At 34.8% G+C, this 19,072-nt stretch overlaps 1 non-coding gene across 1 annotated transcript; it reads left to right on the forward strand.

Moving 5' to 3' along the window:
- Positions 1-1,303: 1,303 nt before the first annotated feature.
- Positions 1,304-1,414, forward strand: LOC140983701 (small nucleolar RNA R71). The gene has a single exon (XR_012176492.1). It is a non-coding gene; the product is annotated as a small nucleolar RNA R71 (small nucleolar RNA).
- The last annotated feature ends 17,658 nt before the right edge of the window (positions 1,415-19,072 follow it).

A 19,072-nucleotide genomic window follows, 5' to 3' on the forward strand; every position in this document is an offset into this window, starting at 1 on the left:
TATTTTAGGCTTTTAATTAAATTATCGGGCATAAAAGAATTTATTTACTTCTTATCTCAAATTAATTAATTAAATTCTTAAACTTTCTTTTACCTTAAAAATAGATTATTCTTTGACTTAAATTAAATTTAGGAATATTTTCTTATCATTAGCTTTTATCTTAAAACTCCAACTCCGGTCCGGCCTCACTTATTTAACTGAAAAGATAGTAATTAAACTACTGCGTAAAATAATTAAATTTAAAGAAGAGAATTTAAATACTCATGCAATAAAATCATTTTAATTTAAATACTAGAATTATGCATGGCTTATAAGTAGTCTGATTTACGGGTTCTATAATTTATCATTCAACATATTATTTTTAGAATTTAAAGTATCATCGTTCTCAAAAGTTTCAGGATTACCATCCTTACTCTTTGATTTTAAATGATCCTTGTTTTTATTACTATATGGATCATTAGCTATTTTACCACTTCTAAGGGTAATAACAGTTTTTATTTGATCAATTTTTTCATTTTTTAATTCTTGATTTTGATTTTTAGGATTAAATTGAGGTTGAGTTGGAAATTTTTCTTTTTCATGAATATTAATTGCCTATGCAAATTTTGCAAGATTTTCTTTCAAATCACTCATAGATTGACTGTTTTAAATATTGATAGACACTTGCTTTTGGATAAATGAATGAATTACATCTTCAAAGTTTTTTCTTGGAGGTGTAACATAAGGAATATAACCTTGATGATTTTGGTTATTTTGAAAATATTGTTGTGAGGGTTGTGCATTATTATCATTCTGCTAACTAAAATTAGGATGATTTTTCCATCCAGGACTATATGATGGTGAAAAAAGATCTAGTATTTGTTTTTTATAATTTTTAACATAATTTGCTTGCTCATGGAGACATTCTTTAAATTAAGGTAATGTTGGACAATATTTTGTAGCATGATCATGTGTATCACATATATGACAAATAATTTCTTGAATACTTTTTAATTGACCACTCTTTTTCATTTCTAATGACTCAATTTTTCTTGCTAAATATTCATGTTTAGCTTGAATATCTATATCATCTTTAAGATTATAGATACCACCCTCATTTGTTGAATTATTGATTTTAGTTGTTGGTGGTTCTATTGTGCCTATATTATTCCAATTTTGAGCATTTTCTGCTAATGAATCTAAATACTCCATAGCTTCATTTTGATTTTTATCTTCAAAAGTTCCATTACACATGAATTCTATCATTTGCTTATCATAAGGTATTATACCTTCATAAAAGTGAGAAACTATTCTCCATGTTTCAAAACCATGATGTGGGCATGTATTAAAAAATTCTTTATATCTATCCTAATATTGATAAAATGTTTCTCCTTATTTTTGAGAAAAAGTAGTAATTTGTCTTTTAAAAGAGTTTGTTCTATGAGAAGGAAAAAACTTTTTGAGAAATTTTTGTTGCATTTCTTCCAATGATCTTATTGAACTTGATCTCAAATTTTGTAGCCATGTTTTAGCTTTATCTTTTAAAGAAAAAGGGAAAAACTTTAATCGAATTATATTCATGCTACAATTTTGATAATTATAAGTGTGAAAAACTTCCTCATATTCTCATAGATGTAAATATGGATTTTCAGAATCTAAGCCATGAAAATTTGGTAAAAGTTGAATAATTTGAGGTTTAAAGTTGAAATTAGACGCATCAGGAGGAAAACTAAACAAGATGAGGCACTAATTCTAATAGGGTTCATATGATGCCTAAGTGTTCTTAATTGATCATGTTCTTGATTATTATTATTATTATTATTGTTATTATTATTATCAATATCTTGATTATTTGAATTATCATTCATGGTTAAATTATTTTCAGATACTCGAATAAGTATACCACTTTTTTTTGACTCCAAATACTCATACAAAAAACAACACAATACTTATAAATAAAACATAATTAACAAATATAAACTTAATTTATGCCTCCTCGGAAACGGCGCCAAAAACTTACTACTACTTAAATTATAATTCACCCAAGTGTTGGTTGTCAGCAAATAATATATTTCGTAAGTACGAGATCGATCCACATAGAGGTTATTTTAAGTTTAAATTTATTAATTTATAGATTACTAAATGCAAGAATGAAGTTTACAAATTATAAATTTTGTCAAGGCTCGAGGATTTATTCTTGGTTTATGTAATATTCTTTAATTAAAAGTAAAACAAAGGAAACCACCATATGTAAGGTCCAAAAATTTAGAAGACGTAATTCAACTGCATGCGAATCTAGGAAACATGAAAAAGGAGTAATTAACCCATTTTAATTGCTAATTGATTATGTGACATGCATGCTTACATGTTAAATATGATTTTATTATCATCATGCATAAAATTGTATTTTTAAGGAATATTCAAGTTGCGATCGAGGAACGGAGACCTAAAGCTGAAAAACGTGAAATGCTTGCATTAAATAATTATTTTTAATTATTTAAAATATGGTTGATGGTTTTTCATATTTTTGAAAATAAGAGTTTTCCGGTGATTTTATACGCCGGGACGTAAATTTTATCGGTGTTGGTTTTTCAACAAAAATACGAAACTAATGGCAACCCGGCTAATAAATTCACAAACTAGTCTAAACAAAATAATTTTTTGTTATTTAATTAAAGGTTTTTGGGCTTAATTAGGAGGCTTAATAGGCCTAAGCCCTATTAGTTGAATTATTTAATATATAAAAAAAAGATTAAAACCCTACCTAGAAACACAAAAACTCACGCCTCCCACTCTTAAATTCAGAAAAAACTCTCCCCTAAAACCCTCAACCACACGGCACCCACATCCCACGTAGAAAGCAAGGAAATAATTGAGAAAACTCCAAAGGGAAACTTCATAGCTTCGTCTCCTCGTCCTGTTCTTCGTCGACAACGGTTTTTCGTGCGTATAAAACGCAAAGACACGCCATACATCTCTTTTTCACATCCATCATATCATATTATTGTTTTAATTATTGTATGCATGAAGAACATGGATTTATTTTTCAGTATTTTCGGAATATTGCATGCTCACATGGGGAAACACGAGATTTGATGCAAATTCATAGATCTATTATTGTAAAGGGTGCTGCCATGAACGTAGGTTGGAACAAGTGGTGTCTATACATGAATTAAAGTCCTAACACGCTCACCTTAAGCAACAAAGTCGAACGAATCAAGATACAAAGCAGGAACCGATTTCTGCTGTCATGGGGCTTAGGGGATCGGGTTTCATGAACAAGGGGGAGGGCTGGCCTTAGCTTGGGTTCAGGGCTGGCTAGGGGCTTTGTTGAGTCTAGAGTAGAGTCTTAGCTCGGGTTTGAGGGCTGGGAGGAGTCCTGATACACAAGGACTCCTACCCGAGAGCAAGCACAGTTTTCGTGCATGGGGCGCGCAGCTTGCTTGAAGGGAAGGGAAGGGCTCGGTCCAAGGCTCAGGGGCTGGGCTGGGGAGAGTCCTAAGGGTCCTAGGGAAGTGCACAATGTGTTGGTTCAGGGGCTGGGCTCGTTGGTTAGGTCCTAGACACAAGAAACTAGAAGTCCTTGCTGTTGCTAACTCTCGTCCAGCATAGGTGGGGAGTGCGGGCTCACATTTTTTAAGTTTTGGGAGGGCATCTGAGTGATCCAAGGGTCCAGGAGGGTAATCTAGGATGTTGGTCAAGTTTTGGATCCACATGGTTCGGGGGTGACTTGGGAAAATCGAAAGATGGCTCGGGGTTGAAGTTTATGTGTCATAATAGGGTTTCCAAACTAAAACAAATTGAAAAACGGCTCACGGGGATCGAGTCATGGTTCATAAGGGCAATAATAGTATAGAAAGACTAAATTTTGAATTTAGGAATTTTATATTGAATTTTGGGATTTTTCGGGATTAAAACACCGCCAAAAAAATTAATTAAAGATAAATGCAAAAGTCTAATATTAAGCTAAATAAAATTATTGAAAAATTAATTTTAAACTTAAATAATTATTTGGGACATGTTAGAGTCAAGAAATCATGGAAAAAGTCAAAAACGTGAAATGTCAAGTCCAAGGGTAAAATGGTCTTTTTACACCAAAAATTAGTAATCGTCATGGCAGTGTTCTGAATGCTAATTTTATGATATTATGATTATTTTTAAATGTTTATAAAATGTTCATGATTGAATTATTATTTTTAAATGTCTATGCGATTTTTATGAATTAAGAAAGACATTTAAAAGACATGTTGAATGCTTGGTTTCAAAAACAAAAATGTTAGGTTATGCATGGTTTTTATAAAGTAATGAGAATGTAAACGTTGAAAGAAATGAAGTAATTGTGACTAATTCAATAATGTTAGAGATATCGTGAGGGTGACGGTCTCAGTGGGAGCCCGACGATCGTATTTCCATTATTACAAATATGTGGTAACGGTATGAGGTAACGGTAAGAATGAGAATATCGTGAGGGGAAAAGGCCCTAGAGGGAACCTCGACGAGCGTATTTCTATTCGAAAGAGGATAGGCCAGGGCCCAGTTGACCGGTGAGAGCGTTGCTGGTGTGCCCGCCGCCCAGTACTGCAGTTTCATGTAGATGGATCCATCGAATTTTGAGGTTTGAGGAAAGTCACAATTAACGATCTGAATTCAACAAAGGAAAAAGAAAAGGAAAAGGAAAAGAAAAAGGAAAAGAAAAAATGTTTATGATCATGAAAAATATTTTATGTTATGTCACGTTGAGGAAAAATGAAAGTTAAAGTTTATGTTTGCATGTCATGAAATGTTATTTTTTACGTAAAAGTATTTTCACTGTTGCATGTGGTTTTATACGTATTATTTTTTATAAAGATTATGGTGTGTTGAGTCTTTAGACTCCCTAGGTGTGATGGATGCAGGTGAGTTTGAGGGAGTACTTGATGGGTGATTTTGCTGGATTGTCGGTGCACAAAACCCGAGGACCAGCGCTTCTACTTTTCCGCATTTACGATTTATGATTCATGATTTACGTTAAATATTTTAAGATTATTAATGCTTTTGAGAGATTTTGAGAGGTTTAGTATGGGCTATACTTTTCAAATTTATTGCTTTTAAGGTTTGGTAAAACTTGCGACGATTTCATTTTCTTGACTATTTTACTTAATTTTTAAAAATGCTAGTTGGTTGATGTATTATTTTAAGGGGGAAAATATTTTATTTTCATAAGGTAAATGTATAGGGCCGAATTTTGAGTGTTTAAAAAAAAATTTTTAGTACTTTTAAAGCAATAAAAAGGACAAACGTTTCAGTCGGTATCAGAGCAAAGGTCCTGTAAAGGGTTGTGCCACCATCAGCGCCAGGAAGATCAGTCATCAAGCCTCAAGTTGTAAGTTTTACATGCTTTATGTGATTTAATATGATGTTACCTGCATGACAATATGAATGTTATGTTTACGCAACATGTTTACTAGCTTGTTGGGTATTTATGCTCTGCATTCTTAAATCGCTAAAAATGAGTTTGGATATGTCGCATGATTAGAAAATTAGATTTAAATGCATGTTAGTTACGTTAGAATTCGGAAAACATTCAGATAAAATACCTCCTAGACGTGCTCTCGTTATTGAGAATCAGGCAGAGAATAGCGTGAATCACCAAGGGAACAATCAAGGAAATGCACCACCACCACCACCACCAGGGGATGCTGCTACTCGTGCTCTTGAGGGGATGGCTCGTCTCTTCGAGCAGCAGATACAGTAGTAGTAGCTACAACAGCAGCAACTACAGAAGCAGTTACAGCAGATGCAGCAGCAGCAACTGCAACATGCACCTAGGCCACATCATGACATTTATGAGCAGTTCCGGAGGCTAGGGCCGAAGGAATTTTCTGGCACAACCGATCCCTTTGCTGCTGAAAGTTGGATCCGTTCACTTGAGGTACACTTTCGTTATCTGGATATGGGGGATGCGGATCGAGTGATGTGCACTACTTATCTATTCAGCGACGACGCTTTTTTATGGTGGGAAGGAGCCGAGCACAGCGTTAATCTTGCTACTATCATTTGGACTCGTTTCAAGAAAATATTCTATGAAAAATACTTTATTGTCGATGTTAGAGGACGACTGATGAGGGAGTTTATGACCCTCCGCCAGGGGGATGTGACTGTTGCCGAGTTTGTAAAGAAGTTTGATAGGGGTTGTCATTTTGTACCCCTCATTTCCGGAGATCCTGCGATGAAGCTTAAGCATTTCATGGATGGCCTACGACCTACCCTTCGCAACAATGTTATGATGATGCCTCCATTGGATTATGCTACTGCTACTGCTTATGCTTTCCAATCTGAACAGGCTTTGAAGGACATCGACTTTGAGAAACAGCGCAAGAGACAACAACATCAGAATAATAATCAGCATAACAAAAATCCGTACACGGGTCCTTCTAGACCTCAAGGGCCTCAAAAGCGCCAAGGTCAAGTCAAGAAACAAGCACCACAAAAGCCACAGAATCCTGGAGCACAAAATACTGCTGAAATGCAACCGTGCAAGGAGTGCAGCTGTCTACATCTTGGCAAATGTGAATGGAAATCCTTTAAATATTTCTACCGCAAGGAGGCTGGACACAAAGCTATTGGTTGCCCAAAAAAGAAAGCAGCTACTACAGCACGAGCTTATGTTATGAATGCTGAAGAAGCTGAGGAACAGGCAGACACTACACTCATTACGGGTAACCTAGTCATTTAACATTTTTATATTGCTTATTATTGCATGCAATGTTAAATTGGTTATTAGAATTGATTTGGGAACAAGATCTAACCTAATGGAATTTAAGTTGCATGTTCTACCGTAGTTGGATGTAAGTTATGATTTTAGACGCCATAGGGAATGATGTTAATTTTGTGCCTTATTTTATGTAAATGATGGTTTGATTCCAAATAAAAAGTTTTAGGGCCAAAAGTTAAAGAAAATCATAATGAAGGGGGTTTGGGAGAATTTCGAAATTTTGGTATTTAAATATTAATTTTCGAAAGATAAGGGACCAAACGCAATTACCGAATTCTTAAAGGACCATAATTGTATTTTCGAAATCTTCAAGGACTGAAATGAAAAATTTCGAAAATATAAGGGCTTTAATGCAAATATCCGAAATTCTAGGGACTAATATGTTAATTTCAAAAATTGAAGGGCTAAAATGCAATTTTTCAAGAAATACTTAACTTCAACGCGTAATATTCATATACCTTTGGGAAATTAATGATAGTAAATCCTTAAGCTTCAACATGAAAAGATTTAAAAGACATTTTCGCCTCAGGGAGGATCATCATTCTAGTTGTATCTACCTATTCATTGCTAGATTCAGGAGCTACACATTCTTTTATATCGGAAACCTTCATCAAAAGACAAAATATTACTCCTCAAGATATGGGTTTGGGTTTCAAAGTTTATATTCCTTCCGGTGATCAAATGCTCACGTCTAAGTTTGTCCAGAATCTGGAGCTTCGTTTATTCAAGGATGTTGTTCGGGCAGATCTTATTGTGCTTCCTATGCCCGAATTTGATATTATACTTGGGATGGATTGGCTATCAGCAAATGGAGCTTCGATTGATTTTCGTCAGCGAACAGTGTCTATTCGACCGCCTTGTGGTAAATCTTTTGTCTTTGAGGCGACAAGAAACAAACAAATGCCGCACATTATCTCTTGTCTATGTGCGAGGAAACTTATTAAACATGGATGCCAAGCTTTTCTAGCGTGTGTTACTACCGCACATGCTCTAATCAATCAGAAATTTGAAGATGTTGATATTGTCAGTTTTCCCAGCGTCTTTCCCGAAGACATTTCTGGCATTCCACCCGATCGTGAAGTGGAATTCTCTATTGATCTAATGCCGAGCATTGTTCCTATATCTAAAGCGTCTTATCGTCTAGCACCCGCTGAAATGAAAGAATTGAAAGATCAAATCAATGAATTGCTAGACAAGGGTTTCATTCGCCCTAGTTATTCCCATGGGGCGCACCAGTGTTATTTGTGAAAAAGAAAGATGGTAGTATGCGTCAATTGCAAGGAGCATCGATATTTTCTAAGATTGATCTATCAAATCAATGAATTGCTAGACAAGGGTTTCATTCGCCCTAGTTATTCCCATGGGGCGCACAAGTGTTATTTGTGAAAAAGAAAGATGGTAGTATGCGTCAGTTGCAAGGAGCATCGATATTTTCTAAGATTGATCTTCGATCTGGGTACCATCAGTTGAAAGTAAAAGAGTAAGATGTCCACAAGACAGCATTTCGCACGAGATATGGGCACTATGAGTTTATGGTCATGCCATTTGGGTTGACCAATGCGCCAGCAATCTTCTTGGATCTCTTGAATCGCGTATTTCAGCCGTATCTGGATAAAGTTATTATTGTCTTCATTGATGACATATTGATCTATTCCAAAAGCATAGAGGAGCATAGTCGTCACTTGAGGATCGCACTGCAGGTACTGCAAGACAGGAAGCTATATGCAAAGTTCAGCAAGCGCGAGTTTTGTCTTGATAGAGTGGCGTTCTTAGGCAACATCATTTCTAGTGATGGCGTGGAAGTTGACCCGAGTAAAGTTGAGGCAGTGAAAGAGTGGCCAGTACCGAAGAGTGTTACCGAGATTCGCAGTTTCTTAGGACTAGCTTGCTATTATCGCAAGTTTATTCAGGGGTTCTCATCTATAGCGGTACCTATGACCGCTTTGACAAAGAAGAATGCAAAGTTTGTTTGGGGACCAGAGTGTCAACATAGTTTTGACAAGGTGAAGCAAGCCTTGATATCGGCACCAGTGTTATCTATGTCATCAGGGCAAGGGGAGTATGTTCTTTATACCGATGCTTCTAAACTTGGTTTGGGCGCAGTTTTGAAGCAAAATGACCGAGTTATAGCTTATGCGTCGAGATAGTTGAAAATTCACGAGAAAAACTACCATATTCATGATCTAGAGTTGGCAGCAGTAGTTTTTGCGCTAAAAATTTGGAGACACTACCTTTATGGGGAGAAGTGCAAGATATTCACCGACCATAAAAGTTTGAAATATTTCTTCACCCAAAAGGAGTTGAATATGAGACAGCGCAGATGGCTTGAGTTAGTGAAGGATTAGGATTGTGACATTAGCTACCATCCGGAGAATGCTAATGTTGTGGCATACACATTGAGTATAAAAGCAGCAGTTATCACTCAATTATCACTCCAAAGACCGTTGCAGTCGGAGATACAGCGGTTTGAGCTTACAGTGTATGCTAGGGGCGAGGCCCCTAATCATGCCACATTTTCAGTACAGTCGACTTTGAGAAATAGAATTCGTGACGGACAGTCCACTGATGAGCAGTTGAAAAAGTGGAGAGCTAGAGATGAAGCCAAGGGTCGGAAATTATATTCTGAGATGGATGGTATAGTTCGTTATCAAGATCGGTTATGGGTTTCTAGTGACGATTCTTTGAGAGATCTTATTATGAAGGAAGCTCATGACTCACCATACTCCATCCATCCGGGAAGTACGAAGTTGTACAAAGATTTCCAGTTGTTATATTGGTGGCCAGGCATGAAGAGGGACATTCTGAGATTTGTAACCGAGTGTTTGACTTGTCAGCAAGTTAAAGCAGAGCAACAAAGACCAGCGGGAAAACTTAAGCCACTCCCTATTCCCGAGTGGAAATTGGAAAACGTCACCATGGACTTTGTTGTGGGATTACCAAAGACAGTTAAAGGATTCATGCTATATAGGTGATAGTTGATCGTCTTACCAAATCAGTGCATTTTCTACCTATTAAGACGACTTTCACATGATTCAGTACGCCGACTTATATATTCGAGAGATAGTTCGCCTGCATGGGATTCCTGTGTATATTGTTTCTGACTGAGATCCGAGATTCACTTCATCTTTTTGGAAGAATCTACATCCAGCGATGGGGACCAAGTTATTATTCAGTACAACATTTCATACTCAAACCGATGGTCAGTCAGAAAGAGTTATACAGATTCTGGAAGATCTACTTTGGGCATGTGTTATTGACTTCCAAGGCAGTTGGGAACCAAAGTTACCTCTAGTGGAGTTCACCTACAATAATAGTTTCCAATCATCAATCGGGATGGCCCCTTTTGAGGCACTCTGAGGAAGGAAATGTAGATCTCCTATTCATTGGGATGAGGTTGGAGAAAGAATAAATATTGGTCCGGATGTGATTGAAGAGACTGCCGAGCTTGTAATCAAAATTCGTGAGAGAATGAAAACTACACAAAGCCGACAAAAGAATTATGCGGACAAAAGACAAAGGGACTTAGAGTTTGCAGTGGGCGACAATGTATTTGTAAAAATAGCACCTATGAAGTGTTTTATGCGCTTTGGCAAGAAAGGCAAGCTTAATCCAAGATTTATAGGTCCATTTGAAATTTTGGAGAAGATTAGTGAAACGACTGCTACTTGTTTTCTTAAAACGTGCTAGGAATTTTTTTTTCACCTTAATCTCCATAATTAAAAATATACATATATATAAATACTTTCAAATATCTTGCCACCATTTTTTAAAAAAAATCCAACTACCATTTAAAATCCAAAGGAAAATATTTTAAAGCATAAAATCGTCAAACGTTTTACCAACCTAAAAACATTATTTGAAAAGTATAGCCTATACTATAACCTTTCAAAAAGCTCTCATAACATAAATAAAAGACGTAAATATATCTTTAACATTACTTAAAAACATAAATCATAACTAGTGCGGAAAAACTAGCGTCGGACCTCGGGTTATGTGCACCTTCAGTCCAGCAAAGTCAACCATCAAGACCTCCATTAACATTATTATCATAATCACCTGCATCAATCACACCTAGTGAGTCTAAAGACTCAACACATCATATTCTTGATAACAAGTACTACATATACAGATAAATACAACAGTGAAAATATTTGTACTTAAAATATCATTTTCATGAAGATGCATAATCTTAAAATATAACATTTTCGTAAAAATTTTCATGATGCATAAAACTTTAAATAAAAACATTTTCATAATCTTATGCATAAACATTTTCATACACATTTTCATATAAACATAAACATATTCATATTAGTATTCATATTCATATCAACATATTCATGTCCTCATATTAACATATTCATATTCATGTTCATGTTTGTTGAATTCAGATCGTGATTGTGAGTCGTATTCTTAAACGTATTGGGCGATGGATCCATAAAAATTTAAAATAAACGTTTTAACATATAACAATCATAAAAAGCCATAAACGTTTTAAAATAAACATTTTAACATCATAAACGTTTCAATTAAACATTTTAACATAAAAATCTATAAACATAAAAATTTCATAAACATTTAAAATTGACATATTAACATATAAAAATTCATAAACATTCATGATCATTGAAAATAATCATATTAGCATATAAAACATAATTCAGGACACTGCCATGACGTTTACTAATTTCTAGGTGTAAAAAAACCGTTTTACCCCTAGATGTAAAATTTCACGTTTTTAAATTTTTCTTAATTCCATTGACTATAACATATCCCAAATAATTATTTAAGCCTACACGAATTTTTTAATGATTTTATTTTGCTTAAATCGATGACTTTTAAATTTATCTTTAAATAAGACGTATTACTGCGTTTTAATCTCGAATTAAACCAAACCTTAATATAAAATTCCCAAATTAAAAACTTAGACTTTTTCAAATTATTTAAGCTTAAATATAATTTTTCATAATTTTATAAAGCTTAAAACTATGCTTTTCAATTAATTCGTTAATTAGCGTTTCGTGCGACGATTAAATCTCGGATAATTCCAAAACTTGTTATTTTACTCCCAAATTTTAAACATAACATTTTTAATATTTATTCTACCCTTCCAAGTCATGATCCACACCCGTGGACCCATGGATTCAATTTTTGCCTTTTAATTTTCGAAATTGACCCCTAGACGAACACACCGAGCTATGTCCCGATTTACTCGAGCCACGCCCGAGCCACCTTGAACCAAAACCTATCCAACCCGCCCAACCCATAAAACCAGCCCTGGCCCGCTCAAAAACCTACAGAAACTGAACCCAAAAATCTGCAAGTTTTGTGCGTGATTCTTACCACCTTACCAAGACTCCTAGCCATCTAGGACTCCTCTAGCCACCTAACCAACGATCACTTAGGACCCTCACCAACCCTGGACCACGCCCAGACTCGACCTAGATGAGCCCCGAGCCCCCAACCCACGCATGAAGCTTCTGTAACAAGGAAACCACATGCGCATCCCTTTGCTTCCTGCATGCGTGAGTGTGTTGCTTCGCCTGTACTCTTGCTCGAGCCACCACGAGTCTTGACCCTTCCTACCCCTCTCTGGACCGTCCCAAGCATTCACACAGACCACCTAGCCCAGCCCCAACCGAGCCACAGTCCCTGGAATCTCTCGGCCACCAGAAAACTCCTCGAGGAGAGTCCCATCCAGCGGCGTCTCCTCCCTAGCCCTCATGCGCAAGTCCTAGCCCCCTAGGGCTCTACCATGCCCTCGCCCCTGACCCTACTCGAGCCCCAGCCAGCCCTGGCCAAAGCCCCAAGCCCCATGAAAGGAAATCAAACCCATGAAGACAACATAAACTCTCGGCCCTCTTCCTTTAACCCACGTTTGTTCCAGCTTGTGTTTGTTTTCATGTGCAGCTTATTTGTGTAATTAGTACTGTTTAAAACATGTATAAACCACACTTAAACCTTACCTAATCATGGCAGCTCCTTAGGATCATTTTAAACATAGATTTTGGATCAACATGCATGATTTAAAAACCTTCTTGATGCAAAAACGAAAATATTACCAAGGTTCTCTTAATTTTCATCCAAAACACAATTAAATAAATACTATGGTGTGATAGATGTTTGAAAGAAAGAATATGGCATGCCTTCGCGTATTTTACGTACGAATAATCGTTAACGAATCGAAGAACGGCGACACGAAAAACCCTGCAAAACCTTGAAGAATTTGATGCTTCTTCCCTTGATTTCTATGTGTGAGTGCCGTGAGTTGCTTGTGTGAAGGGAATAGTTTGATTTGCCTTGGAGATTGAGGCGTGTAGTATGAAGGTTTGGGGAAGGGTTTGTTTCTTTAAATACTTAATTAATCTCTTAAACAAGCTTAGGCCCATTAAAAATATAATTAGATCCATTAGTGCTTGATTAAAGTTTAATTAAAATATAAAAAATAATTTTGCTTAAATAAGTTTGTGAATTTATTAGCCGGGTTGCCAAAACATTTGTATTTTTGTTGAAAATCCAACACCGATAAAAATTAAGCCCCGACGTATAAAATCACCTCAAAACCCCATATTTTCAAAAATAAAAAAAAAAAGCACCACCCATATTTTAAATAATTAAAAACAACTATTTAATAAAACATTTTCTATTTTTCAGCCTTCGGTATCCGTTCCTCGATCGCAACTCGAATAACATTTAAAATTACATTTTAATGTAACCATGTAGAAAAATATATTTTTGAACATGCAATTACACACAACGTAATTAATTAATGCAATTAAAACAATTACTTAAAATACAAGAGAATTTAATAATTGCATGTATGTAGTTCGCGTGGGCTTTTAAATTTTCAGAGCGTTACAATCTTCCCCCGTAAATTAAATTTCGTCCTCGAAATTCGCTTATCATTGATAATCAAAAGTTTAGACTTAGTTCTAGTATCCCAAAAATCTACGCTTCCGCTGCGCTACTCTGATAAAACTTGAACTCTAGAATGTCCTTATGTCTCCTAGATGCCAATTAAAATTTCCTTCTAAATCCTCATCTTCAAATCGCAACTTAAAAAGACCCATATGACTTAGTGCTATACTATTATAACCCCAAATTTCAACTTCTCTTAAAATTCCAAATATTAAAAGATGGATGACCATGCTTATCGTAAATTATTTTCCTTATCTTACACCCAGAATGTTCATCAACTTATCATATTTCAATCTTTAAAATCCCAAATGCATCCGCTGATGCTTAGATTTTCATGCCTAATATTGATTCATTCTTAAAAACCACCCTTGCTTAAAATTCCTTATAACATTATAACCAAGATATCCCAAGGTTCCAAATATTCTTAAAAGTCTAAATTATCGAAAATTATTGTCATTTAAATCATTCAATTATCACTTATTGCTAAACTAGTTCACAAATTCCTTAAAAATTGCAAAATAAATTCTTAATTTCCTCAAAAATTATCCAATTGGTCCTAAATTTCGAAAATCCTATGATTAACCCATAAGTTCTTGGCATTGTAAATTTCTTTCTACAGTTTTCCCATGACATAATTTCGATAACTTTAAACATAACTACCCAAATTCAATTCTTATAACAAATTTTACCCTTCATTAAAACATAAATCCCAATTTATACATTTTTATATTCCCAAAGTCATTGCAATTCTCGAATAATTATTACTTATGAGTAGTTCTCAAAAATTAATTAGACTAGTAACCACGAATCATAAATATTTTCTTAGAAAATCTACGTGTCCCAAAAGCATTCATAATATTCATGATCAACTTATGACCCAAAGAGTAGCATGTCAATACTAAAACCAAAAATTCAACATAATCCAATTCCACCACAAGCCAACATGCGTTAAAATCAAATAATTTTTTTTATTTTATATCGTATCACATATAAAAATTCTAAAGCATATAAATCATATATTATCATAAAGCTATTAAAAATTGACGTGAACATATAAGTCATGTACTTATGCAGTTAACATCATAAAATCATATAAAGAATGTAAAACTTACAATTCGAGTCTTGACGACTGATCTTTCCGGCGCTGATGGTGGCACAATCCTTTACAGGACTTTTGCTTTGATACCAACTGAAACGTCTGCTACTCGTTTTCTTAAAACGGCTAGCAATTTTTTTTCTCCTTAATCTCCATAATTAAAAATATACATATATATAAATACTTTCAAATATCTTGCCATCATTTTAAAAGTAAACATCCAACTACCATTTAAAATCAAAAGGAAAATATTTTAAAGCATAAAATTGTCAAACGTTTTACCAACCTAAAAACATTATTTGAAAAGTATAGCACATACTATAACATCTCAAAAAGCTCTCATAACATAAATAAAAGACGTAAAAAAATCTTTAACATTACTTAAAAACATAAATCATAACTAGTGCGGAAAAATTAGCGTCGGACCTCGGGTTATGTGCACCTACAGATCACATAAAACAGTGAAAATACTTGTACTTAAAATATAATTTTCATGAAGATGCATAATCTTAAAATATAACATTTTCGTAAACATTTTCATGATGCATAAAATTTTAAATAAAAACATTTTCATAATCTTATGCATAAACATTTTCATATAAACATAAACATATTCATATTCGTATTCATATTCAAATCAACATATTCATGTCCTCATATTAACATATTCATATTCATGTTCATGTTTGTTGAATTCAGATCGTGATTGTGACTCGTATTCTTAAACATATTGGGCGATGGATCCATCTACATGTAACCACAGTACTGGGCGGCGGGGACACCAGCAATACTCTCACCGCTCAACTGGGCCTTGGCCTTACGTATTAATTGAAAGGGGATCGATTAAGGTGCCCGAATGCGCAACAAAAGTTTCAAAATTTGTTTTTAAGGGCAAAAACGAACACCTCAAGCCTATAATGTGTAGCAAATAGGAAAACACCAAGATGTCATACACAGGGAGTTTAGAATTTTTACCTATCAATCTTTTGAGATTGATGATGGCTCCAACTAAGGTGTAAACACCTTAGATCTTAAATGGCAAGACAATCTTCAAGCTCTCCTTTCTTCAAACATAGGCCCACCACTTGCAAGCTAAAACCCCTCTTATTTTGCACTAGAAAGACAAGAGGATTTTTCAATGAGAAGTGTGTGCTATCCTCAACTATTGAAGAAGCAAAAATGAGGAATAATAATCAAGGAAATTTCGGCCAAGGCTATTCAAGAGAGAAGGGAGGAGCATTTTCTTGGTTCTTGAAAAAGTGATAAAGGTACATGAGCATGCCATGCAAATTTTTAATGAAAAAGTGCCTCCAACCCTTCACCTTCTCAGCATTCTTTTTTACTTGGGCTTGTAACAATTATAAAGCCAATGTACTTTTATTTAAATTGTCTCAAACACATTTGAGACCATTTAAATATTTACTTGATTTTACTAAAGTCTACTAGTTAATAATTATTTCTAATTGGGCTCTACAAGGCCCAATGCAATTAAATTAATTCAACACTTGAATTAATTTAATTATTTGGACTCTACTAGGCCCACTAGTGTTAAATTAATTCAACATTTGAATTAATTTAATTTAGTTCATAATAATGTTTATGAAAATCACAATTTTCAAATACATTATTTATTTGGCCAACTTTTAATTTAGGAACACATTCATAAATTAAGCCGTTCAACACATTGAACTATTTTACTTCTCAACGGGATCTAGAAAGCTAGTACTTGTGTGGCCCTCAATGGTTCATTGATATAACTAGCCGTGGGTTCACATCTCTATTTGATTCTGGACTAAACATGTCCTTATATGAGCATACCTCAACTGCTACATTCTTACTTATCAACTCCTTGATAATAAGAACGTCAGAACTCAAGTCTGATAGTACCCAACCAATCATTTTAAACGCCTAGCAGCATCGCTTACATAATTCTCTAGGTATCAAATGATAGTGCTTGCAAGAACCATTCTATTATAGTTAGCGTACAGTACGACCCTTCAACTCATATATCCCGACCGATTCGACAACCATTGGTATATCGAGAGTTGTCAATGAATCAATACTATGTGTCATGTCGTAGTTGCATCGATGGTGTAATCTATGAAACCCCTTTCATAATTACCACCATACTCTGATCAGAGATTTCAAACTACATATACATGAGATCACATAGGATATCCATACCTGAAGGTAAGCGGTGAATCCTCGACTAAAATGCATCGACTCCTATATGTTTCGACAAAACACCCAACCTTACCACATGATGACCCCATGAGAGTCGGTAAACAAGTCAAAGTGCAATGCTAGGACATAGAGTCTCAATATTGTCCCGGGTAATAAGGACTAATGGTGTACAACCATAAACTAGGACGTTTCCACTCGATAAGTGAGAACCACTTGGAAAGTCCTATATGGAGGGTTGTTCACTGTACTCTACCAGGAGCACATATCTGCATGCTCGGACATCACAATGTCCCCTACCAATGAAACATGGTACTCACATCACAGATACTAGTCTCAAACTCGAGCGGCCTATATCCTTCTTAGCGACGGCTGAATCGACTAGGAACTGTTTAGAATATACAGTATTCCAAATATGAGTTTCATGATACTCATCATATGAGCATCTCATATTTTTTCTACTATTTGTATATTCAAAGACTTTATCTATGCAACTAGCATGTGTATACAGACAAAGAAGTGCCGAAACAATAATTTCAAATATTATTAAAATAAAGATTGTTTATACATAGAGTTTCAACATGAACCCTCGGCCAACACTTGGCTCGACGGGCACCTACTCTAACATTAACATATTCGTGTCATTGGAAATACGATCGTCAGGCTCTCTCTGGGGCCTTCTCTCGTTTCTTCTGCGGCATTTTCCCTCACGATATCTCCAATCGTATTCGTATCAATGGAAATACGATCTTCGAGCTCCCACTGGGACCATAACCCTCACGATATCTTCAACATATTTATTCACAATCCCTTCACGTCCTTCAACATTTCGTATTTCCATCACTTAATAAAAACATGCATATAAATATCGTTTTTCTTTTAAACCAAGCATGCAACATATCTTTTAAATGCCAACGTTAAATCATAAAAATCCATAAACATTTAAAATAGACGTTTTAACGTATAACAATCATAAAAAGCCATAAAAGTTTTAAAATAAGAATTTTAACATCATAAACGTTTAAAAATTCCATAAACATTTAAAATTGACATATTAACATATAAAAATTCATAAACAATCATAATCATTGAAAATAATCATATTAGCATATAAAACAACATTCAGGGCACTACCATGACGTTTACTAATTTCTAGGTGTAAAAAGACCGTTTTACCCCTAGATGTAAAATTTCACGTTTTTTACTTTTTCTTAATTCCATTGACTATAACATGTCCCTCATAATTATTTAAGCCTACACGAATTTTTCCATATTTTTATTTGGCTTAAATCGATGACTTTCCGAATTAAACCAAACCTTAATATAAAATTCCCAAATTAAAAACTTATACTTTTACTAATTATTTAAGCTTAAATATAATTTTTCATAAATTTATAAAGCTTAAAACTAGGCTTTTCAATTAATTCGTTAATTATCCTTTCGTGCGGCAATTAAATCCCGGATAATTCCAAAACTCGTTATTTTGCTCCCAAATTTTAAAAATTACATTTTTAATATTTATTCTACCCTTCCAAGTCATGAGCCACACCCGTGGACCGATTGATTAAATTTTTGCCTTTTAATTTTTGAAATTTACCCCTAGACGAACACACCGAGCCATGTCCCGATTTACTCGAGTCACACTCGAGCCACCTTGAACCAAAACCTATCCAACCCACCTAGGGACCTTCTTGACCAAGCCCAGCCCGTAAAACCAGCCCTGGTCCGCTCAAAAACCTACTAAAACTGAACCCAAAAATCTGCATGTTTTGTGCGTGACTTTTACCACCTTACCAAGACTCCTTGTAACGCCCCGAAAATTTAAAGGTCCACGCGAACCACATTCACGCAAATTATTAAATTCCTTGTATTTTAATTAATTGTTTTAATTGCATTAATTAATTATGTTGTGCATATTTACATGTTTAAAATATATTTTTCTACACTTTATTCGAGTTGCGATCGAGGAACGGGGACCGAGGGCTGATAAATGTAAAATGTTTTTATTAAATAATTATTTTTAACTATTTCAAAGATGGTCGATGATTTTTAGTATTTTTGAAAATAAAGGGTTTTGAGGTGATTTTATACGCCGGGACGTAATTTTTATCGGTGTTGGATTTTCAAATAAAATATGAGCTTTC

Source organism: Primulina huaijiensis, chromosome 8 (assembly GCF_012295235.1).
Source record: "Primulina huaijiensis isolate GDHJ02 chromosome 8, ASM1229523v2, whole genome shotgun sequence".
In the NCBI taxonomy this organism is placed as follows: Eukaryota; Viridiplantae; Streptophyta; class Magnoliopsida; order Lamiales; family Gesneriaceae; genus Primulina; species Primulina huaijiensis.